At 44.5% G+C, this 24,614-nt stretch overlaps 1 long non-coding RNA gene across 1 annotated transcript in view; it reads right to left on the minus strand.

The window, feature by feature from the left end:
- LOC116581407 overlaps nucleotides 1–9,254 on the minus strand; it is a 244,156-nt gene extending 234,902 nt beyond the window's left edge. The window contains exon 1 of the long non-coding RNA XR_004282054.1: nucleotides 9,090–9,254. This is a non-coding gene — a long non-coding RNA (uncharacterized LOC116581407). The remainder of the gene's footprint in view (nucleotides 1–9,089) is intronic.
- Between the last annotated feature and the right edge of the window lie 15,360 nt (nucleotides 9,255–24,614).

Genomic DNA, 24,614 nt, shown 5'->3' on the forward strand with positions numbered 1-24,614 from the left:
CCAACACAGAAGCTGCCTCTGCTCCCTTGAGGGGGCTGAGCTGGCCCACCCGCCCCCCGACTCAGCACCTTGTAGGCACCTTCGACCCATGTTGCCATTTTAGGCTCTTCCTGCCCTGTGAGGCCGGCATGAGGAGAAGGAGAGGAAGAAACAAAGGTCAAATACCTCCGAGGTGCTGGGCTCAGCCGGGGCCTCAGCTTCCTCCATGGGGACTGTCCCCCTGGTGCCTCCCACCAGGATGGCACAGGGAGACACCAGTCAGATTGTAGGTTCTCTAGTCTCCTAACATGTGTCAGGAAAGGACAATGCTACTGAGATTCCCAGGATGCTCTTAATAAGGTCAGGGATGGGGCGCCTCGGTGGCTCAGCGGCTTAAAGCCTCTGCCTTTGGCTCAGGTCATGATCTCAGGGTCCTGGGATCGAACCCCGCATTGGGCTCTCTGCTCAGCAGGGAGCCTGCTTCCTCCTCTCTCTCTGCCTGCCTCTCTGCCTACTTGTGATCTCTGTCTGTCAAATAAATAAAATAAAATAAAATCTTTAAAAATAGGGTCAGGGATAAACACTATTTGGGGTGAAAATAGAAGTAGGTCAATATAACGGGGAATTATACCCTAAAGGTATAATTCTATGAAGGCAAAACGAAGCTGATGGAAATTTAGGACACCTAAATCTTTCTGGAATGCTGCCTGTGAATCTGTTATTTCCATTTTATAGATGGGGACTAACAAGGTCTAGAGCAATCAAATCCTTTGCCCAAGGTCTCAACGCTTGCAATCTGCCGAGTGGGGCTTGAATCCTAAGTGCCTGCCCAGCGTGAGGCTCTCTTTCCACCATTTCAACAGTTCATTCATCCTCCTGCACTTGACCTTGACCCCAACGGTGGATTTCCAGTCCCCCCCCCCCATTCCCTGACTTCCCTTTCTGTCAAGGTACTCACTGAAATCTGCAAGAGTCACTAAAGCCTACAGAAGTGTATTTATTTAAATTGCCAGGATAAATTAACTTTTAGAGCCCCACTGGAGGAGTCCTGCAAGTCTGGGCTGTGGGTCGGGAGCCATGAATATGCAAGAGCACGCAGCCATTGAATTAGGCGGCTGCAAACATATTTGGAGGCAGCTGCTCATTTAATAATCTGGGACAACCACAAGAATAGACAACCGGTCGCTCTGGCCCATTTGCGTGGGTAAAGTGATAATTTTATAACACAATTGCAGCAATTAGGTTTCCCCAGACAAAGCCAGGGGAACACCTTTTGGGAGCAATCTTGGGTGTTGTCAGCCAGAGCTAGCTGCCTCTCTCTCCAGCTGTCAGACAGAACAACCTGTTTCCTATACATGCAGCCTTGTGACGAGGTGGGGTGTGTGGCCCCAGGAGTCAGACTCCGCCTTGAATCTCAGCCTTGCTACCTCTGAGCCACAGGACCCCTAGCTGATCGCTCAGTCTTCCGAGGCTCGCTTCACTCACCTGTGAGTGGGCATAGCCTTGGTCCCTTCCTTCGGTTGTGAGGATTGACCTTGCGAATAAAACTTGAGAACATTGTCTAGCACAGTGGTTCTCAAACTTCTGGGCACATCACGATCACCGAGGATCTTCTCAACTCTCTCAGGTATCTGGATCCCAATTCTCAAGAGTCTAATTGAAGCATGAACATTAGAATATTTTAGAACACCTCGGGTGACCGACGTACAACCAAGGTGGAGAACCACTCTTTAGGTACAGAAAAGAAGCTATGAGATAGAAGCTAACTAGACAGTCATTGTTCCCTTGGTCCCAGGACTCACGGGGAAAGCATAAATCTCCTTTCTCACCTGATTTGAAATTCATCAGAAAGTCAACTTTGGTCCTCATTCCTAATCTGGCCAAAGTTCCATTCTTCCTAGAAGGGTCGAGAAGTGGCCTATGGTTGCATGGGGGGAAAGTAGAGCTTCCAGAGGAACTGGCTGAGAAAGGGTCATTACCTCTGAACACATTTCTCTCAAACTGGCATCTTTTAAGTAGTCACGAAAGGGAATGTGTAGACAGAATGGCTAGGAACATGGTGAATGGTTGCTGGAGAAAGCAATACTCAAGCCAGACCAAGAAACACACAGAAGAGAGTGATCAAAGTATGTTATGCCCTGAGACGCTCACCACCCAGCACCAAGTCACGCCACAGATCCAGTAACACTGACCCTGATCTCCCTTGTAATAGTCCTCACCCAATGCTGCAAGGGTTCTTCCAGGGGAGGCTTGAGCCATGAAGCTAACTAACTCCAAGGCATCTGTCTGTGTGAGAAAGAGAAGAAAAAAATCTGTCTAACCACTTGTGGTCATGGTTCCAGCCATCTGGCCCTTCTGCTACACGTGCTCACTAGGACTGAAACCAAGCTCAAATCCTGTCCTTCCTGACTTGGTCACTCACCCCATGCCAGGCCCCAGCTTCTGTTTCTGACATCCCCCTTTTTGCATGGGCTGGTCCACTCTGCTTTAGGTCATGGGCACGCGTTGGTAGAATACCCAGGGCCGTTCTCAGCTCCCTTTGTGCCAGCCGAACCCACTTTATGTCTGGCCTTCAACACTTTTGTAGGAGGACATGGCACTTGGAAACTGTGGGGGAGACCACCGTGGTCCCTAATATCTGAGTCTGCTTCTGCACAGGTAACACAACTCTACTGCACCTTCCAGTCTCCTTTGGAAAAGGATGTTTCTCTGACCAGGTTTCTAACTGTCAACAGCGGTAACTTTCTCCATGTCCATGCTTGGCATGTAAGACCTTCCAGTTATGGTTGTCACTCTTTCATGATCTCTCCCTGGCTGGAGACAACACTGGGGACTGATAGGAGGGAAGAGCTGCAAGATAGAAGGAGCCTGGGCTCTTGAGTGACAGAGAGAAAGTGCCCCTTCCCTAACTTTCTCCCACCAGCCCTCAATGGACTATGATGTATAAAGGAGAACTACTGCCTTTTTGAGAATCTTTTATTATTCTTTGTTGTTATGGCAACTACATAGCCTTAATAGTGGTGTCCTATTTGGCCACAGGGTGGGAGATAAATCTGACTGAATATGTCAGCCTGGAGACAGAAGGAACATGTGATCTGGTGACTTCTGTGACCTGCTACATGGCCTGAAGAATCCTACTCCAGATTTCTTGTTGCAAGGGGCAGCAATAAACCTTCCTGACCTCTGGGCATCCTCCAAAAAAGCTAGGCAAGGGCCAAGTAGACACAGGGGTTTGGGGGAGAGGGACTGTAAGTTATTTTCTGGCATCTCCTAGGGGAGTTTATTAAAGAGGAATGAGCAGGGCTTTGCAATAGCTTGGGGGGTTGATGGTCAAAGAGGGGAGGCCCCCTTTCTTTAAAATAATGTTACAGAGCCCAGTTGTTCATCCCAGGACTGATGCTGGTCAAGCTCAGCCTCCATAGCTATTGTAGGCTTTGGGCTGGGGCCCAACATGGGCTCACCCAGTGCCTTCCCCCTCACTTATTTCCTGTGTGGGGGCTCCCAGGTCAGTAGGAGAGGGAGAGGGCTTCCGGTGTTCTCAAAGCACCTCAGCCACACGGCTATAGATGAGGATGTCAACCCCCTGCAATGGCCTGAAGTATGAGTATGAGAGGCTCAACTCTGAACGTCAGTGACATCCTAGGAAGCTTTACTTTGACTCATGTTCATGCACTGAATACACTGCAGTGATAGGAAATTAATCCAAGTTCTGGAAAGCAGTGAAGTCCCTGATCAACCTAGCTGTATTTCACAAAAGCTGTGCCTTCCACATCTTCAAAGCTGTAATAAAGGCCCTAGGAAGTCTCCTGTCTGACCATAAAATAATAGTGGGCTCTAAGAAGACAACTGGTGATATGAAAGTTCAGGGTTACGATAACAAATAATTATACATGGCTCATGACCTGGCCATGGGGCCCCTCCTTGCTCTTTAAAACACTAAGACAGGAGTCCTATCTGTAGCTTCTGATCTAAAGACTGGCAACAATGCACAGTGGGAACCAGGCTTCTTGGTAGAATTTGAGATTTGTAGCTGATGACTAGAGGTGTCATCACTGGACATGGTGGCCATGGTGGCCAAATGGGCACTGAAAACCCTCTGGAACTTCTGCAGTAGTGACATGATTACTAAGGAACGTGAATGCTCTGTTGGACCATTGGGTTGGAAAGCTCAGGGGCTTGGATGCTGGGTGGATTACTTCTAAGGATAGCTCCTGAAATTTTTGTCTTTGAAGAAGACCAGCAAGTGTTTAGTGCTACCACTATGGACTGAATTTTGTGCTCTCCAAATGCATATATTGAAGTTCTAAATATCAATGTAACTGATTTTAGAGACGGGGCCTTTATGGAGTTCATTAAGGTCAAATGAAGTCATAAGCCTGGATCTGATAGGACCATCGTCTTATAAGAAGTGACATAAGACTCTCTCTCTCTCCTTCGGCACCACCCCCTGCCTTAGCCATGTGAGAACACAGTGAGAAGATGGCCATCTACAAGCCTGGAAAAGAGCTCTCACCGAACTGAGTAGACTGGCAAATTGGTCTTTTGTTTTAAGATTATGTATGTATTTATTTATTTGAGATAAAGAAAGAGCATTGAGGGGAGAAAGGCAGAGGGAGATGGAAAAGCAGACTCCTGCTGAGCAGGGCTCCATCTCAGGACCCTGGGATCATGACCTGAGCCAAAGGCAGATGCTTAACCGACTGAGCCACCCAGGCACCCCTACACTGGCATTTCGATCTGGGATTTCCAGCCCCCCAGGATGGTGAGAAAATCCACCTCTGTGAGCCCCCAGTCTATGGTATTTTGTTATGGCAGCCTGAGCGGACTATGCCAGCTATCTATCAGAGTCCTCAGAATTACTTAAGGAGAGGTCAGGAGCCCCAAAACAAAGGAAAGGCTCTTCTCTTTGTCAAGGTGAACATGTTCAGTAGGCAGCTGATCCGCTCCCGGGTTGACTCTCTGAAGGCTGCTTCCCCGGGCTGAGGTTCTAGTAAAAGTTGCCATCCGCCTCCACACGCTTGACTATGTTGTAATGAGAAGATAGGGAGCCCTTCCTAAGAAGGTTAAGCGGTGTCTCCGCATCTCTGATGTTCTCTTCTACCTGCTGAGACTAGAGTTAGCAGACTCGTCATATCTCCTCTGTCAGGCAGCCAAGAATCCCAAGAATGCCTTTATGTCAGAACAGATGTTCTGCAGAACCTGGGAAAGGGCGCGGAAGTCCAGGGTGGGTATGCGGCACTACACTTGGCCATGAGCAAATCAAAAGAGGACTGGATTTTCCATGCAAGGGAAAAGAGTCTCTGAAAGGTTATTTAACTCATCCAAGTAAGCGATAGAACTAAGACACAACTCTAAGCCCCCAGTCTTAACTGTAAGCCCTCCACAGTACTGGAAATAAGGTGTAGTATAAATGAGAAACTGAAAATCGCCCTTCATCCCATAGTCAGAGGTCGTAATTGTTAACATTCTCGTTTATTTTACTCCACTTTGAGAACTTGGCTTTGCATTATATATATTCTGTATTCATCTTTCCCTTGATCTAATATCATAAATATTTCTCATGACATTAAAGATTTTTCTAAAGCATGAAAAAAAGGAAAGAGAACTGGCTGCAAGTTTCCTTCATACACGTAGATGTTTTTATCTTCTATTCGATAAAGAAGAACTCAGTGCACAAATCTGGCAACTGAGGCATGTTGATGACTGAGGGACATACATGGACCCACATCTCTGGAAATCACCATGAAAGGAATCCTTTGTTGAAGGAGGCCCAGACTACTGCCCTTCAAGGGCACCTGCAAGAGATGGACTGACTGGATGGCTGGCTTGCCTTCAGCTGTTAATGTCCCCCTTCCCTCACTTGAAATCAGGCATCAGCCAAACCCAAACCACATCAAAATCCAGTCTGAAGTGGAAGGAAGACGCTGGAAGTCTGTCATCCGTGATGGTGTAGGCATTTCTGTCGAGCTACCCGCATATAATAATAACAAAACTCTTGCTTACTTTAGTTCTCTCCTACCTTCAATAAAATACTCATATTTTTTAAAAGATTTTATTTATTCATTTGACACAGAGAGAGATCACAAGTAGGCAGAGAGGCAGGCAGCGAGAGGGAGGGGGAAGCAGGCTCCCTACTGAGCAGAGAGCCCAACACGGGACTCGATCCCAGGACCCTGAGACCATGACCTGAGCTGAAGGCAGCAGCTTAACCCACCGAGCCACCCAGGCTCCCTAAAATACTCATATTTTTAAGGAACAAATGAATAACAGACCTTCTTATTATCAGTCCAGTGTTGTCTTATATGAAGCCAAATCCAATGTAGCCCCAGTTCATACCACGAGAATCTATTAAACCAATCTAAGCTACACCTCATGGATTTCTAGGTGTCTTGGGTGATAAACCCATGTGTTTTAGAGGTGGAAAGGATCAAAAGGAGAGACAGAGTCTTCAGCAGTCTCCACCCCCAGGATGGAGCTTGGTGCAGGACTCAATCTCCCAACCCTGAAATCATGATCTGAGCTGAAACCAAGGGTGAGACACTTAACCGACTGAGCCACCTAGGCACCCTGATGATAAATTTATTTGACTAGAATAGGTCTCCATGAGTAAAGGGGCCTTTCTGTCTTCCTATCAACACGTCCACACCATTTGGAGGACCAGCATGTAGCAGGTGTTCCCTGGTATTAGTAAATGAAATGTGTTCCTAGACACCTTCCACCAGAGTTACTGTTTCCTTGATGCGGCGGGAGGAGAGGGGTGTCTCATTCCTTCATCATCTACCTCACCGTCCTCCTACCTTAATCAGGTTCCTGAGAGAAATAGAAAGCGAAGCAGTACACAGGAAAGAGAAAGCATACTGACCAGGATATCAGAGCAAAGGATAGTGCATTTACCAGCTATGTGGCCTTTGGGGCAAGTCTCTTGATTCCTTTGAGCCTCTTCTGCTCAATGATAGTGATGATGACTTTCACTGACAATCAATGAATGAATTCAGTAATTCAATGATAACCCCTGAATTAGATTTTCATTGATGCCCAGTGTAATATTTTACCCAGAACTCCTCTTCAGGCTTAACACACTTGACCCCCAGGTGCTGGGAATAGGGGCTCTTGATGCCTCTGTGCTCCCCATTCAAAGTTATACCTCTTCTCTGGGGTGGACTCGGCCAATGAATGACTGATGCACAGACATGAGGGAAAAGTTTTTGGTGTCAGTTCAGGAAGATTCTAAAGGCCATCCCACTCCTGAGTTCCCTCTGGGAGCCACTGAGTCCTCAAGTGGGCCCACATAGCAGGTCTGCTCCTTTCTACCCAACCCTGCCTCGCCAGTTTCCTTAGAGCTGCATCTCCAGAGGGTAACCCATCCACATGCAATTCTCTATTTCAGAGTCTGTTTCCAGGAAACCTTATCTAAAAAAATGCTGATGAGAAGGAGGATAACAATGATTGCTTCCTCAACTGGCCTGTGGGAGTCTGGGATGAAACAGTCCATGTTCACGGTGCCTGGAGTTGGCACTGTCCAAAACGTGTTACTTTAATCTGAATCTGAAGCTCTTTGGGAGGAAAACAAAAATCGATCCCCTTGAGAGATGTTTGGTGTGATTTATTTCTCCTTTGGATGTCGTCCCAAGAGAAGATCTATTAGTCTCTCTGTTCTGGTTGTTCCTGTCCTGGGTCCCCCGGGGAATTACTCCACAGGGTGGGGCCATATCCTATAATATGCTCCCCGAGTCCTTGCCATTCTGTATGCTGTGAAAGTTTCGCTCTCTCTGGGTTCTTCCATCAGAATCCATCCCCACAAGCTATAAACAACCCTGATCACCTCTTTTCTTAGCTTCCAAGAGAGCTAATCCCCTGTCTAGTGCTTTATCAGTCTATTGAGAAACGCCCAGAGAAACCTGCCAATCTAAACAGAATATAGTGTGGGAAATCATATTAGACCTCCCTGTAATTCACCAAATGTTGCAGGCGGTAAAATTCTAATACCACACTGACTCTTTTATTGTAACGAGAATAGAAATTGACGCAACGTCAATCCATCCTTATTGCGGTATTAAGATTCTCCTAAAATACGACAGTGCACTCTATCTCTGGAGAAATCCCATGCTAACTTACTCAAAACTGCCCTAAAATCAGCCTTAGATTGTTCAGAATCTCTAGTCTGATGATATAAAAAGAGGATTGTGAGTCTTTAAAAAAAAAAATCATTCCCACTGGGATCTTGAAATAGACGCTCTTAGAAAATTCACTAATGGAAGGGGGCCTGGAGGGACAGAAATGCAGGCTGATAACTTGAGACAAGGTGCACGCGAGTGATTGTTGGCCCATATTTACTATTCTCCCCTGACAGCACGTTCAGTCCGACCTGGCAAGGAGGAGCTCAGTCATGGCTCCAGAGAAAAGTCCACAATGGAGACAGAACCCAGATAGAAGGCAGGTAGATAGTGATAGGAGAAAGACCACACTTCCAGGCCAGTACGGTAAGTAGAAGGACATCCACGTGAGTGGCATGGACATGATTCCAGACAAATGCACATTTCACTGGAGACTATGAGCTAACAATCAGGAAGAGGTAGCAGAGTGCAGTGGTACCCACTTGACATTTCTGCGTCCTCTTCAATTCCAGAAGCCTGATTTTGATCAAGTAGCGTTGTCCCTACCCTCAGGGAAAAAATTATATCTCTAAGATATTCCAAGGAATATCTTCAGAGTAGGCTTGTAATGAGCCAAGAAAATGTTGAGGGCTAGTGGGAAAGACATCCACGGAAAGAGTGAGGCAATCTTATGACCCAGTCATTCTACTCCTAGGTTACCCCAACATGTATGCATATGGTATATTCTTACCAGATTATACATATGGGGAGTCATAGCAGAACTACCCATGATCTACAAAGCTTGGAAGCAACTCAAATAACCATAAACAATAACACCCGTAAATTCTGGCATATTTATGTAATGGAACCCTATAGAGAAATGACCATGGACAAGCTATGCCTACTCTCAACTGTGTAGATGAATCCCACAAAGCGAAAAGAGGGTTGTTGCCTAAAAGGACATGCAGCGTGATTCCAGTGACATAAAGTTTCTTTTTAAAAAAAGGCAAAACACACCTACGGTGTTTGTAGTCAGGTTATCAATTTCCTTTGGTGGCCCTTGGGATCAGAAGGTGGCCAAGGTTGCTGCCGTTGATATTCTGTCTCTGGTTTGTGTGCTTTCTTTCACGTCTGGGTTTACTCTGTGAAAAGTCATCCAATGCACATTCTTGATTTCTGCACTCTTTGTGTAGACGGCGATGTCACACACCAGTGAAAACCTACACTGAAAGTTAAGAGAGAGGAGGCTGGAGTACGGATAGAGCTCTGTTACTGCTACCCATTGCCTTGCTCCTGCCTTGACACTGTTGTGTGAAGAAGCAATGGCTTCCAAGGAAATGATCATAAGGATATGCTCATAATATGCTCGTAATGCTCATATTGCCCAGTATCCCAGGGAAAGGGAGCAGGAGGACTAGCTCCAATTCCAGATGGCATGCCTGAGCTGTGGAGTTATCCTTAGCATCCCTGACCTTTGGACTTGCATTTAGGTATAGAATATTCCTAAATAATAGGGTGGCTCAGTCTGTTAAGGATCCAACTCTTGGTTTCAGCTCAGGTCATGATCTCAGTGCCATGGGGTCAAGCCCTGCATCTGGCTTTGTGTTCAGTGGGGAGTCTGCTTGAGATGCTCTCTCTCTTTGCCTCTATCAGCTCTTCCCCTTCTTGCATTCTCTCTCTCAAAAATAATCTTTAAAAAAGATTAGAATAAATGTCATATTGTTCAAACCACACTGTTGAGTTTCATGTAGCTTGCATCCCAAAGATGCCTAATGGATTTTGAGAATGGAAGGTCCGTGATACAGACTCCTAGAGGGAAAAGGAACTTGGAAGCTTCAGAGAAAGGGTTGGGGAAGTTGCATTACAGTCTGGGCTCTGAACCCAGTTGATGCTGGGTTTGGAAGAAGGTATAAGGAATACCAAGACTTCATGGTAAGACCTCTATCAGATTGCACTTGACTTCCTAAGCAGAAGCCCTCCTTCCAGACCAAGCCCTTTGTAGGGCTGAGGCTGTGGTTGGACTTCTTGCCTTTGTCAGAACTGACTCAGGAACTGCAGAAACCCACCAAGGGGGTGGGGAGGAGGGAAGAACACCAGTGACAACGGAAGTTTACTGTCTACAGTTACAGATATATGGACAATGGTTGGGAGGGCCATAGGAAGACAGGACCTACACACAAAGCCACGTTCTTTCTTGCTTTTGATGTTAGGTTTCATTCTCTTCTCCACATGGAAGTGGACTGTGTCTTTGGAAAATCTCAAATTTCTTCATTCTTCATCTGGGCTCCCAGAAAACCTTAACCACCATCTGCAAGTTCATTACTTGACAGGATTTCCTCTCTGATGATCTCATCAGAAAAGCTTACAAATGCTGGCCACTCTCCATTCCTGGGCCTTTCAGAAAGAAACTCTTTGGGGTGCTTGGATGGCTCAGTTGGTTGAGTGCCTGCCTTAGACTCAGGTCATGATCCCAGAGTCCCGAGATCGACCCCCACATCAGACTCCCTGCTCGGCAGGAGTCAGGAGTCTGCTTCTCTCTCTGCTCCCCACTTGCACTCTCTCTCGCTATCTCTGTGTATGTGTCTCTCTCAAATAAATAAATACAATCTTCTTAAAAGAGAGAGAGATCTGTTGATCTGATCATTCAGCCTCTGCAGACATGGCCAAATCCCAATGTCACAGTCCCACTGCTCCCACCTCCCATGGAAAGAGCCAGCCAGCCAGGATGTCAGAGAGAATCCCATAGGGTCCTGTGCAAATCCCATGTGACGGTGCCCCATGACACATGGTTTGAGTTGGGTTCTGACTACAGTCTGGAGAGAGAATTTGTACAGAATTGGTGACAGCTACTGTCCTTCGGAAGATGGCAACTACAACCACCTAATGTTAATTCTCCTCTACCCCATTTGTCCTCTCCCGAATGTAGCTTTACAACCCAGAGCTGGGCTCACACATAGCACCAAGAGACCAGACTCGGAGACCTGTGAAGCCAGAAGTACCTTCTTCCCTCTCATGATGGCCTTGGCACCCATCACAAGGCACAACACTAGTGATCATATAGGTTATAACAGCACACACTACGTGCTAGTTATTGTGAGGAGCCTTTACATTACACCATGCCTTTCTCATGCTCACCCTTCTATTATCTGCTTATTGCAGTTGATAACACTCAAGGTCATGGCCCATCTTTCTCAAAGTCATAATTAGTGGCATCACTGGGGTAGCCAAATTTTCTTCTCCCTTCTGCATCTGTGCACCAGGTGAACAGAAATGGTGGCAATAACAGTGGAGCACTGACCTACTTCTGGGCCATTTATCTGTGAGGAATTGAGTAATTCCTTCCTCTTTTGACCACGCAATCTCCACCTGGAAAATAAGTGCTTTCACCAAGACCCTGTTCGGAAGTTTTTTAGTTCAAACTTCTAGCAACAAATGATCTGATAATGAAGAGTGTGCCCAGGACCACACAGAGGGGGACGCAGAGTATGAAAATAGGGAAATCAGAAAGTCATTCAGAAACAGACTCAGGAAAGAAATCCATATCTATCAGGCATATAATGGCTTGAATTATGTTCTCCCAAATGCATACACTGAAATCTTAACCTCTGTACTTCAAATATTTTGAGACAGGGCCAGTAAGTAGAAAAACTAAGGTAAAACGAGATCATATGGGTAGAAACCCATCCAATATAATTAGTGTCCTTATAAGAAAAGATGGTTAGGATCCAGACAGCAAGATCAAGAGAAGACCACATGAGGACAAAATGAGAAGGTGGCTATCTGCAAGCCAAGGAGAGAGGCCTCAGGAGAGATCAACCCTGCAGACACCTTGATCTTCAACTTCCAGCCTCCAGAACTGCGGTGAAATACAGTTTTGTTGTGTAAGCCCACGTGTGGTCATTTGTTATGGCATCCCAACCAGACTAACTCAAGGTGCTATTAGATGTTGGGAAATGTTAGGCTTCTTAGATACAATACTTTGCATATTGTACATGTTTAGCCTTCCCAACCTTCACTGTGCAGCAAAATTACCTGGAGCCTTAAAAATAAATATGTAAGTTCTCTGACATTGGCTGTAGCAACATTTTTCTAGATATGTCTCCTGAGGCAAGGGAAATAAAAGCAAAAATAACCTATTGGGATTACATCAAAATAAAAAAGCTTCTACAGCAAAAGGAAACAATCAACAAAACTAAAAGACAACTTACTGGATAGGAGAAGATATTCACAAACAACATATCTGCTAAAGGGTTAGTCTCCAAAATATATAAACAACTTACACAAATCAACATCCCCCCAAAATAATAATCCAATTGAAAAATGAGCAAGAAACATGAACAGACGTTTTTCCAAAAAAGACATACAGATGGTCAACAGACAAATGAAAGGATGCTCAACATCACTCATCATTAGGGAAATATAAATCAAAACAACAATGAGATATCACCTGACACCTGTCAGAATGGCTAAGATAAAAAATACAAGACACAACAGGTGTTGGTGAGGATGTGCAGACAAAGGAACACTCATGCAATGTTGGTGGGAATGTGAAGTGGTGCAGCCACTGTGGAAAGCAGTATGGAGGTTCCTCAAAAAGTTAAAAATAGAACCATCCTATGGTCCAGTAATCACACCACTGGGTATTTATAAAAAAAAAATACAAAAAATGCTAATTCAAAGGAATACATGCACCCCTATGCTTATTGTGACATTATTTACAATAGCCAAATTATAGAAGTAGACCAAGAGCCCAATGATAGATGAATGGATAAAGATGTATGTATATTATTTTATATAAGATATTACTCAGCCATCAAAGGGAATGAAATCTTGCTATTTGCAATGACATGGATGGATCTAGAGAGAATAATAAGTGAAATAAGTCAGTTGGAGAAAGACAAATACCATACGATTTCACCCATATATAAATCTAGAATTTAAGCAACAAAAGAGCAGAGTAAAAAAAGGAGAGAGAGGCAAACCAGGAAAGAAACTCTTAACTATAGAGAACAAATTGATGGTTACCAGAGTGGGGGTGGGCAGGAGAATGGGTGAAAATGTGATGGGGATTATGGAGGGCACTTGTGATGGGCACAGAATGATGCATGGGAATCACTATATTGGATGCCTACAACTAATATTACACTGGATGTTAACTCTACTGGAATCAAAATTCAAAGCTTCATTAAAAAAAAAAATTGTGTATGGTTGAGCCCGGCTCCCAAGGATACCATTTCACCTGGGCTGGAGGTGATTCCAGGCCATTCTAAGGAGCAGCCCCACCTGAGAATCTTCTTCTTAGATGGTTTGGTAATTGGCTTTTATTACATTCAGATCTGGGCTTGGGGGGTCATGGTCACAGGGAGACCCTCACTGGGACAACCCCATCCAGGGCAACCCCTCTATGTCCAAACATAGTTGTACTTTCTCCAGAGCAGGATTCACTTTGTAAAATGATCTTTGATTTACAAGCATGTCTCAGAGATACTGCAGGCATTGCAAAAAAAAAAAAAAAAAAAAAAAAAAAAAAAAAAATATATATATATATATATATATAGCAAATATTACAATAAAACAACTCAAAAGAATATTTTGGTTTCCCAGGCAGAGAAAAGTTATTTACACTCTACTCTGTTCTATTAAATGGGCAATAGCGTGATGCCTAAAAAATGTCCATACCTTAATTAAAAAATACCTTATTGCTAAAAAATGTTCCCCATTGTCTGAGCTTTTAGGGAGTCACAATCTCTTTGCTGGTGGAAGGCCTTACTTCAACATTGACGCCTGCTGACTGATCGAGTTGGTGGTTGCTGAAGTTTGGGGTGGCTGTGGCAGTTTCTTAAAATAAGGCAACAATGAAGTTTGTCCCATTGATTGATTTTTCCTGTCAGGAATGATTTCTCTAAAGCATATGATGCTGTTTGATAACACTTTACCCACAGCAGAGCTGCTTTCAAAATTGGAATCAATTTTCTCAAACCCTACAACTAAGTGTATGGAACATTCTAGATCCTTTGTTGTCATTTCAACAGTCTTTACAGCATCTTCACTGGGAGTAGTTTCCAAATCAAGAAGCCACTTTCTCTGGCGAGGATGTGGAAGAAGGGGAACCCTCCTACACTGTTGGTGGGAATGCAAGCTGGTGCAACCACTCTGGAAAACAGCATGGAGGTTCCTCAAAATGTTGAAAATAGAACTACCCTACAACCCAGCAATTGCACTACTGGGTATTTACCCTAAAGATACAAACATAGTGATCTGAAGGGGCACGTGCACCCAAATGTTTATAGCAGCAATGTCCACAATAGCCAAACTATGGAAAGAACCTAGATGTCCATCAACAGATGAATGGATAAAGAAGATGTGGTATATATACACAATGGAATACTATGCAGCCATCAAAAGAAATGAAATCTTGCCATTTGCAACGACGTGGATGGAACTAGAGGGTATCATGCTTAGCGAAATAAGTCAATCGGAGAAAGACAACTATCATATGATCTCCCTGATATGAGGAAGTAGAGATGCAACATGGGGGTTAAGGGGGTAGGAGAAGAAAGAATGAAACAAGATGGGATTGAGAGGGAGACAAACCATAAGTGACTCTTAATCTCACAAAACAAACTGAGGGTTGCTGGGGGGAGGGGACTTGGGAGAGGGGGGTGGGGTTATGGACATTGGGGAGGGTATGTGCTATGGTGAGTGCTGTGAAGTGTGTAAACCTGGCTATTGGGGGGAGAAGTCAAGATGGCAGAGAAGTAGCAGGCTGAGACTACTTCAGCTAGCAGGAGATCAGCTAGATAGCTTATCTAAAGATTGCAAACACCTACAAATCCATCGGCAGATCGAGGAGAAGAAGAACAGCAATTCTAGAAATAGAAAAACAACCACTTTCTGAAAGGTAGGACTGGCGGAGAAGTGAATCCAAAGCGATGGGAAGATAGACCTTGTGGGGAGGGGCCGGCTCCCGGCAAGCGGCGGAGCAACGGAGCACAAAATCAGGACTCTTAAAAGTCCTGAGAGACATCGCTCCAGAGGCTAAACCAGGGTGAAGCCCACGCGGAGTCAGCATGGCCTCAGGTCCTGCAGGGTCACAGAAGGATCAGGGGTGCCTGAGTGTCGTAGAGCTCGCAGGTATTAGAACGGGGAAGCCGGCTACAGAGACAGAGCCGACAGTGAGCTCCCAGCTTGGGGTTACCTTGAACCAGTCATAGGCTCGGTGAGCTCGTAGCGCGGCCGGAGGTCAGGCAGACGGGAGTTACTGGGCGCTGTTCTCTGGGGGCGCACTGAGGAGTGGGGCCCTGGGCTCTCGGCTCCTCCGGGCCGGAGACCAGGAGGCCGCCATTTGTATTCCCGTCCTCCGGAACTCTACGGAAAGCGCTCAGGGAACAAAAGCTCCAGAAAGCAAACCCCAGCCGATTGCTCAGCCCGGCCCCTGGTAAGGGCGGTGCAATTCCGCCTGGGGCAAAGACACTTGAGAATCACTACAACAGGCCCCTCCCCCAGAAGATCAACAAGAAATCCAGCCAAGACCAAGTTCACCTACCAAGGAGTGCGGTTCCAATACCAAGGAGAGCAGCAGAATTCCAGAGGAGGAGAAAAGCAAAGCACGGAACTCGTGGCTTTCTCCCTATGATTCTTTAGTCTTGCAGTTAATTTAATTTTTTTTTCATTTTTCATTTTTTTTCTCTTCTGCTAAAATTTTTTTTAACTTTTACCCTTTTCTTTTTTAAATTTTTTTAAAGATTTTATTTATTTATTCGACAGACAGAGATCACAAGCAGGCAGAGAGGCAGGCAGAGAGAGAGGAAGGGAAGCAGGCTCCCCGCTCAGCAGAGAGCCCGACACGGGGCTTGATCCCAGGACCCTGGGATCATGACCTGAGCCGAAGGCAGAGGCTCAACCCACTGAGCCACCCATGTGCCCCTTTTTTAACGTTTTTTAACTAGTTTATCTAATATATATATATTTTTTTTCTTTGTTATACTTTTCTTTATTCATTTTATTTTTTTAATTCTTTCTTTTCCTTTTTTTTTTTCTTTCTTTCTTTCTGAACCTCTTTTTATCCCCTTTCTCCCCCCCTCACAATTTGGGATCTCTTCTGATTTGGTTAAAGCATATTTTCCTGGGGTTGTTGCCACCCTTTTAGTATTTTACTTGCTCCTTCATATACTCTTATCTGGACAAAATGACAAGGCAGAAAAATTCACCACACACACAAAAAGAACAAGAGGCAGTACCGAAGGCTAGGGACCCAATCAATACAGACATCCGTAATATGTCAGATCTAGAGTTCAGAATGACAATTCTCAAGGTTCTAGCCGGGCTTGAAAAAGGCATGGAAGAAATTAGAGAAACCCTTTTGGGAGATATAAAAGCCCTTTCTGGAGAAATAAAAGAACAAAAATCTAACCAAGTTGAAATCAAAAAAGCTATTAATGAGGTGCAATCAAAAATGGAGGTTCTCACTGCTAGGACAAATGAGGCAGAAGAAAGAATTAGCGATATAGAAGACCAAATGACAGAGAATAGAGAAGCTGAGCAAAAGAGGGACAAACAGCTACTGGACCACGAGGGGAGAATGCGAGAGATAAGTGACACCATAAGACAAAACAAATTAGAATAATTGGGATTCCTGAAGAATTAAAAAGAGAGAGGGGAGCAGAAGGTATACTGGAGAGAATTATTGGGGAGAATTTCCCCAATATGGTGAAGGGAACAAGCATCAAAATTCAGGAGGTTCAGAGAACGTCCCTCAAAATCAATAAGAATAGTCCCACAACCTGTCACCTAATAGTAAAATTTACAAGCCTTAGTGACAAAGAGAAAATCCTGAAAGCAGCCCGGGAAAAGAAGTCTGTAACATACAATGGTAAAAATATTATATTGGCAGCAGACTTATCCACAGAGACCTGGCAGGCCAGAAAGAGCTGGCATGATATATTCAGAGCAATAAATGAGAAAAACATGCAGCCAAGAATACTATATCCAGCAAGGCTATCATTGAAAATAGAAGGAGAGATTAAAAGCTTCCAGGACAAACAAAAACTGAAAGAATTTGCAAACACCAAACCAGCTCTACAGGAAACACTGAAAGGGGTCCTCTAAGCAAAGAGAGAGCCTACAAGTGGTAGATAAGAAAGGAACAGAGATAATATACAGTAACAGTCACCTTACAGGCAATACAAGGGCAGTAAATTCATATCTCTCAATAGTTACCCTGAATGTTAATGGGCTAAATGCCCCAATCAAAGACACAGGGTATCAGAATGGATAAAAAAACAAAACCCATCTATATGTTGCCTAAAAGAAACCCATTTTAAGCCCGAAGACACCTCCAGATTTAAAGTGAGGGCGTGGAAAAGAATTTACCATGCTAATGGACATCAGAAGAAAGCAGGAGTGGCCATCCTTATATCAGATCAATTAGATTTTAAGCCAAAGACTATAATAAGAGATGAGGAAGGACACTCTATCATACTCAAAGGGTCTGTCCCACAAGAAGATCTAACAATTTTAAATGTCTATGCCCCCAACGTGGGAGCAGACAACTATATAAACCAATTAATAACAAAATCAAAGAAACACATCAACAATAATACAATAATAGTAGGGGACTTTAACACTCCCCTCACGGAAATGGACAGATCATCCACGCAAAAGATAAACAAGGAAATAAAGGCCTTAAATGACACACTGGACCAGATGGACATCACAGATATATTCAGAACATTTCATCCCAAAGCAACAGAATACACATTCTTCTCTAGTGCACATGGAACATTCTCCAGAATAGATCACATCCTCGGTCCTAAATCAGGACTCAACCAGTGTCAAAAGATTGGGATCATTCCCTGCATATTTTCAGATCACAATGCTCTGAAGCTAGAACTCAACCACAAGAGGAAGTTTGGAAAGAACCCAAATACATGGAGACTAAACAGCATCCTTCTAAAGAATGAATGGGTCAACCAGGAAATTAAAGAAGAATTTTAAAAAATCATGGAAACAAATGATAATGAAAACACACGGTTCAAAATCTGTGGGACACAACAAAGGCAGTCCTGAGAGGAAAATATATAGCGGTACAAGCCTTTCTCAAGAAATAAGAAAGGTCTCAGGTACACAATCTAACCCTACACCTAAAGGAGCTGGAGAAAGAACAAGAAAGAAACCCTAAACCCAGCAGGAGAAGGGAAATCATAAAGATCAGAGCAGAAATCAATGAAATAGAAACCAAAAAAAAAAACAATAGAGCAAATCAACGAAACTAGGAGCTGGTTCTTTGAAAGAATTAATAAAATTGATAAACCCCTGGCCAGACTTATCAAAAAGAAAAGAGAAAGGACCCAAATAAATAAAATCATGAATGAAAGAGGAGAGATCACAACTAACACCAAAGAAATACAAACAATTATAAGAACATACTATGAGCAACTCTACGCCAACAAATTTGACAATCTGGAAGAAATGGATTCATTCCTAGAAACATATAAACTACCACGACTGAACCAGGAAAAAATAGAAAGCCTGAACAGACCCATAACCAGTAAGGAGATTGAAACAGTCATTAAAAATCTCCAAACAAACAAAAGCCCAGGGCCAGACGGCTTCCCGGGGGAATTCTACCAAACATTTAAAGAAGAACTAATTCCTATTCTCCTGAAACTGTTCCAAAAAAATAGAAATGGAAGGAAAACTTCCAAACTCATTTTATGAGACCAGCATCACTTTGATCCCAAAACCAGACAAGGATCCAATAAAAAAAAGAGAGCTATAGACAATATCCTTGATGAACACAGATGCGAAAATTCTCACCAAAATACTAGCCAATAGGATTCAACAGTACATTAAAAGGATTATTCACCACGACCAAGTGGGATTTATTCCAGGGCTGCAAGGTTGGTTCAACATCTGCAAATCAATCAATGTGATACAACACATCAATAAAAGAAAGAACAAGAACCATATGATACTCTCAATATATCCTGGAAAAGCATTTGGCAAAGTACAGCATCCCTTCCTGATCAAAACTCTTCAAAGTGTAGGGATAGAGGGCACATACCTCAATATTATCAAAGCCAGTTATGAAAAACCCACCGCAAATATCATTCTCAATGGAGAAAAACTGAAAGCTTTTCTGCTAAGGTCAGGAACACGGCAGGGATGTCCATTATCACCACTGCTATTCAACATAGTACTAGAAGTCCTAGCCTCAGCAATCAGACAACAAAAGGAAATTAAAGGCATCCAAATCGGCAAAGAAGAAGTCAAACTATCACTCTTCGCAGATGATATGATACTATATGTGGAAAACCCAAAAAAGACTCCACTCCAAAACTTCTAGAACTTGTACAGGAATTCAGTAAAGTGTCAGGATATAAAATCAATGCACAGAAATCAGTTGCATTTCTCTACACCAACAACACGACAGAAGAAAGAGAAATTAAGGAGTCAATCCCATTTACAATTGCACCCAAAACCATAAGATACCTAGGAATAAACCTAACCAAAGAGGCACAGAATCTATACTCAGAAAACTATAAAGTACTCATGAAAGAAATTGAGGAAGACACAAAGAAATGGAAAAATGTTCCATGCTCCTGGATTGGAAGAATAAATATTGTGAAAATGTTTATGCTACCTAAAGCAATCTACACATTTAATGCAATTCCTATCAAAGTGCCATCCCTCTTTTTCAAAGAAATGGAACAAATAATGCTAAAATTTATATGGAACCAGAAAAGACCTCGAATAGCCAAAGGAATATTGAAAAAGAAAGCCAAAGTTGGTGGCATCACAATTCCGGACTTCAAGTTCTATTACAAAGCTGTTATCATCAAGAAGGTATGGTACTGGCACAAAAACAGACACATAGATCAATGGAACAGAATAGAAAGCCCTGAAATAGACCCTCAACTCTATGGTCAACTAATCTTTGACAAAGCAGGAAAGAATGTCCAATGGAAAAAAGACAGCCTCTTCAATAAATGGTGCTGGGAAAATTGGACAGCCACATGCAGAAAAATGAAATTGGACCATTTCCTTACACCACACACAAAAATAGACTCAAAATGGATGAAGGACCTCAATGTGCGAAAGGAATCCATCAAAATCCTTGAGGAGAACACAGGCAGCAACCTCTTTGACCTCAACCACAGCAACATCTTCCTAGGAACATCGCCAAAGGCAAGGGAAGCAAGGGCAAAAAGGAACTATTGGTATTTTATCAAGATCAAAAGCTTTTGCACAGCAAAGGAAACAGTTAACAAAACCAAAAGACAACTGACTGAATGGGAGAAAATATTTGCAAACGACATATCAGATAAAGGGCTAGTGTCTAAAATCTATAAAGAACTTAGCAAACTCAACACCCAAAGAACAAATAATCCAATCAAGAAATGAGCAGAGGACATGAACAGACATTTCTCTAAAGAAGACATCCAAATGGCCAACAGACACATGAAAAAGTGCTCCATATCACTCGGCATCAGGGAAATACAAATCAAAACCACAATGAGATATCACTTCACACCAGTCAGAATGGCTAAAATTAACAAGTCAGGAAATGACAGATGCTGGCGAGGATGTGGAGAAAGGGGAACCCTCCTACACTGTTGGTGGGAATGCAAGCTGGTGCAGCCACTCTGGAAAACAGCATGGAGGTTCCTCAAAATGTTGAAAATAGAGCTACCCTATGACCCAGCAATTGCACTACTGGGTATTTACCCTAAAGATACAAACATAGTGATCCAAAGGGGCACGTGCACCCGAATGTTTATAGCAGCAATGTCCACAATAGCCAAACTATGGAAAGAGCCTAGATGTCCATCAACAGATGAATGGATAAGGAAGATGTGGTATATATACACAATGGAATACTATGCAGCCATCAAAAGAAATGAAATCTTGCCATTTGCGAAGACATGGATGGAACTAGAGCGTATCATGCTTAGCGAAATAAGTCAATCGGAGAAAGACAACTATCATATGATCTCCCTGATATGAGGAAGTGGGGATGCAACATGGGGGCTTAAGGGGGTAGGAGAAGAATGAATGAAACAAGATGCGACTGGGAGGAGAAAAACCACAAGTGACTCTTAATCTCACAAAACAAACTGAGGGTTGCTGGGGGGAGAGGGTTTGGGAGAAGGGGGGGTGGGGTTATGGACATTGGGGAGGGTATGTGCTTTGGTGAGTGCTGTGAAGTGTGTAAACCGGGCAATTCACAGACCTGTACCCCTGGGGATAAAAATATATTATATGTTTATAAAAAATAAAAAATTAAAATAAAACAACAACAACAACAACAAAAACAAACCTGGCTATTCACAAACCTGTACCCCTGGGGATAAAAATACATTATATGTTTATATAAAAAAAAAAAAACTAATGATGTTCTGTACGGTGACTAAGCTAACATAGTAAAAAAATGTTAAATAAATAAATGAATAAATGTATGGCAAGTATTTAAAAAAAAAAAAAAAGAAGCCACTTGCTTTGTTCATCTCCTCAACCAGTAAACTTTCACCAGGAGATTGCAGCTGTGCAATCCCATCTGTGGGCTCCACTTGCCATTTTCATTGTCCGTCTTCAGGGACGTCCTCCATGGAACTCTTGAGGTCATCCTCAAAGTCATCCGTGATGGTTGGAATCAGCTTCTTCTAAACTCCTACTCATGTTGGTATTCTGACATAATCTCATGAATCACAATGTTCGTCATGGCATCTAGAATGGTGTCCTTTCCAGAAGATTTTCAATGGTCTTTGCTCAGACCCATCAGAGAAATCACTGTCTGTGGCAGCGATAGCCTTATGAAATGTATTTCTTAAATAATAAGACTTGAAAGTCAAATTTGTTCCTTGATCCATAAGCTACAGAATAGAGACTGTGTTAGAAGGCATAAAAACAGAAATCTTGAGACACCTGGGTGGCTCAGTGGGTAAACCATCTGCCTTCGGCTTAGGTCAGGATCGCCGGGGCCTGGGGTCGAGTCCCGCAGGGATTCCGCTTCTCCTTCCTCCTGCCACTCGCCCCTCTTGTGCTCATGCTCTCTCTTACCCTGCCCCCTCATTACACGGAGCAGAAGTGGCAGAGTTTGGGTCTGATCCCAGATTTGACAGAATTGAAAGCCACCGCACAGGCTCACTTGCACATAAATTATTTCCTCGCCACACTGTACTTTATAAACCATTTTATCACGGAATCTCATTTACTCTCTCAAAGGAACTCCATTGCAGGAACTGTCATGAACCCCACTTTACAGATGAGAAAACTGGAGACTTCGGGGTGGGGGTCAAGTGATTCACCGATAAGCGCACATGGGAAGGTGGGTGGTTCTTTCTGTCCATAAACCCCAATATGTTTCCCACTTCCTTCTGTTTTCGGTTCCCTTCCCTTGCCTGCCTATCAAGTGTCCTCTTCTTTGTGCTAAGCAGAGAGAGGACTTGGCTGGCTCTCATCGGAGGAGGGGCGGCCGCCGGGGAGCCTCCCGGCAGAACTGTTCCCAGCTGCCGTCTGTGCCTGGCTTCTCCCTGGCAGCTCTGCCAAGCCAAGACTGCTGGTTGGCACTTCAGTGCTAAATTAGAAAATGATAAGGTTAGAACATTCTAGAAGGTAACAAGGATTAGTGTCCCAGCCCTCTGTGAAAGAGTCCATGGGAATCAAATGGCAAAGAGCTTACGGAAACAGGGGGACGAGAGCTGACATTTATCGGGCACCTACGATGTGCCAGACGTGTGTCACAAATGAGTTCATTTAATCCTGAAGGGGCCTTGCGAGGTATGAGCAGGAGACAGAGGAGGCATTGTTGGCAGCTTCCTCTCCTCGCGGCCCAAATTCTGTTCAATGCCTCACATAATCCCACCCCTCACTGTGTCCTCTGCTCCCAGCCTAGGACACGCTTCCATCATTTCTACACCAATAACCATTCAACGCGTCTCCCAACAGCCTCCCTGGTCCATTTCCAGTTTAGTACCCCTGCTGCAGCCAGAGCTATCTTTTCAACATGCAAATGTGAACGAGTCCTTCCTCTGCTTACAACCTTTGACAGCTTTCTGTTTTTCTTAAGATAAAGGCCAAATCCAGAACAAGATGTCCTGGTACAAATTCCTAGAGGACCACCTTCCCCCTTCCCTCCAGCCAGCCCTTCCTCTCGGCATGCTAGGCCTTTCTGGACCTCTCTCGGGGTTTTTGTGACAACATCACGCCCCCTCTGGTTACCAGGCCTTTCTACAAGCTGTTCCCTCTGCCTGGTACATCTTGCCCACCCTGCCCCTGCCCACACCCTTCAGTGAGTAAGCCCTGCTCATTTTTCCCATCAAATTCAACTCTCCCTCTCTCAGAGCCCCAGGACAAGGACAGGGCCCCGGGTCGCATGGTCTTGCCTCTTGCCTTCCAAGCCTGAATTGTGCATCCATTCGTGACCCATTGTGGGGAGAGGGGGTGGTTGTTGTTATTGTTTTAATCCTTGTTCATGGGAACAGAAACTTCATCTGCTTCTGTCCCACTCTTAGCCTGGAAACTAGCACAGTACCAAGCCAAGAAGAGGTCCTCGGTTAACGTCAAGTGTACCAAATGTAGGTCTCCATTGAATAAGAGAGAAAACAACTAGGAATCAGAAAGTTCAGGCCACTTGCCTAAGGTTGACCCGCGGAGCTGAGACACAAAGCCCTTGACTGCCTGGGGCAGAACTTTGCTCAGCTTGCAAATATGTCCGGCAGGGAGGGGTGGGCGGGGGAGGAGAGAGGAGGGGCAGCTGATCGTGTCAGCTCCGGGGAAATAAATAGGCATGCTAGAGCCAGCCCCCTCTCCACTCCATCACCAGCCACTTAAGAGACCAAGCTCGTCAGAGCCGCCTTCAGCTGTAGGGTCGGGGGGAGAGATAGATGCTCCCTGAAGACCCATCTCGTTATCCCTGGGCCAAACTGGGACCCTGTCAAAGGACAACGGGCCCATAAATAACCCCACGCTAATTCTGCAACAGCATGGGGCAGAGACACTGACCGGAGGCCCAGTAATGCGGCCGCTCGCACGCTCCCATCGGGGCTAATGGCCATTCTCAGAAAATAAATACGGCCCTTCCCGAGCCCCCAGAAGTCATTTACTATAATGGGAGTGCCTACGTGAGTGCCTGATGAATTAACGGGCCGGTTGAGCGCCATTCCCGGTGCGTCTCCATTCACAGGCAGCGGGTGCTGGTCGTCCGGGGAAGGCATCTGCAAGACCGGTGGCCACTAAAACGGGATGGAAGTGATGGGCACCGCTGTTCACGAGCCCACATCTGCAGCTGATCTGTGCACCAGCCCACATCTGCAGCTGATCCGTGCTTCTGCAGACAGGCGTGCCTGTGCGTGCACGTGTGTGAGAGCCCTCGGGAGCGCGTGTTAGAGTGGGCTGCGTGCATGCTTGGGTGTACACTTTGCCTGCGTGACGTTGCAATGACACAAGTTCCCGCAGGCCCGCTTTACTGCCCAGGATGTAACAGGTAGGCTTTCAGACCCGGCCCTTAGGAGTTACTCAATAAATAGTTGTTGTTGGGGC

This window comes from Mustela erminea, chromosome 20, assembly GCF_009829155.1.
Source record: "Mustela erminea isolate mMusErm1 chromosome 20, mMusErm1.Pri, whole genome shotgun sequence".
NCBI lineage: Eukaryota > Metazoa > Chordata > Mammalia > Carnivora > Mustelidae > Mustela > Mustela erminea.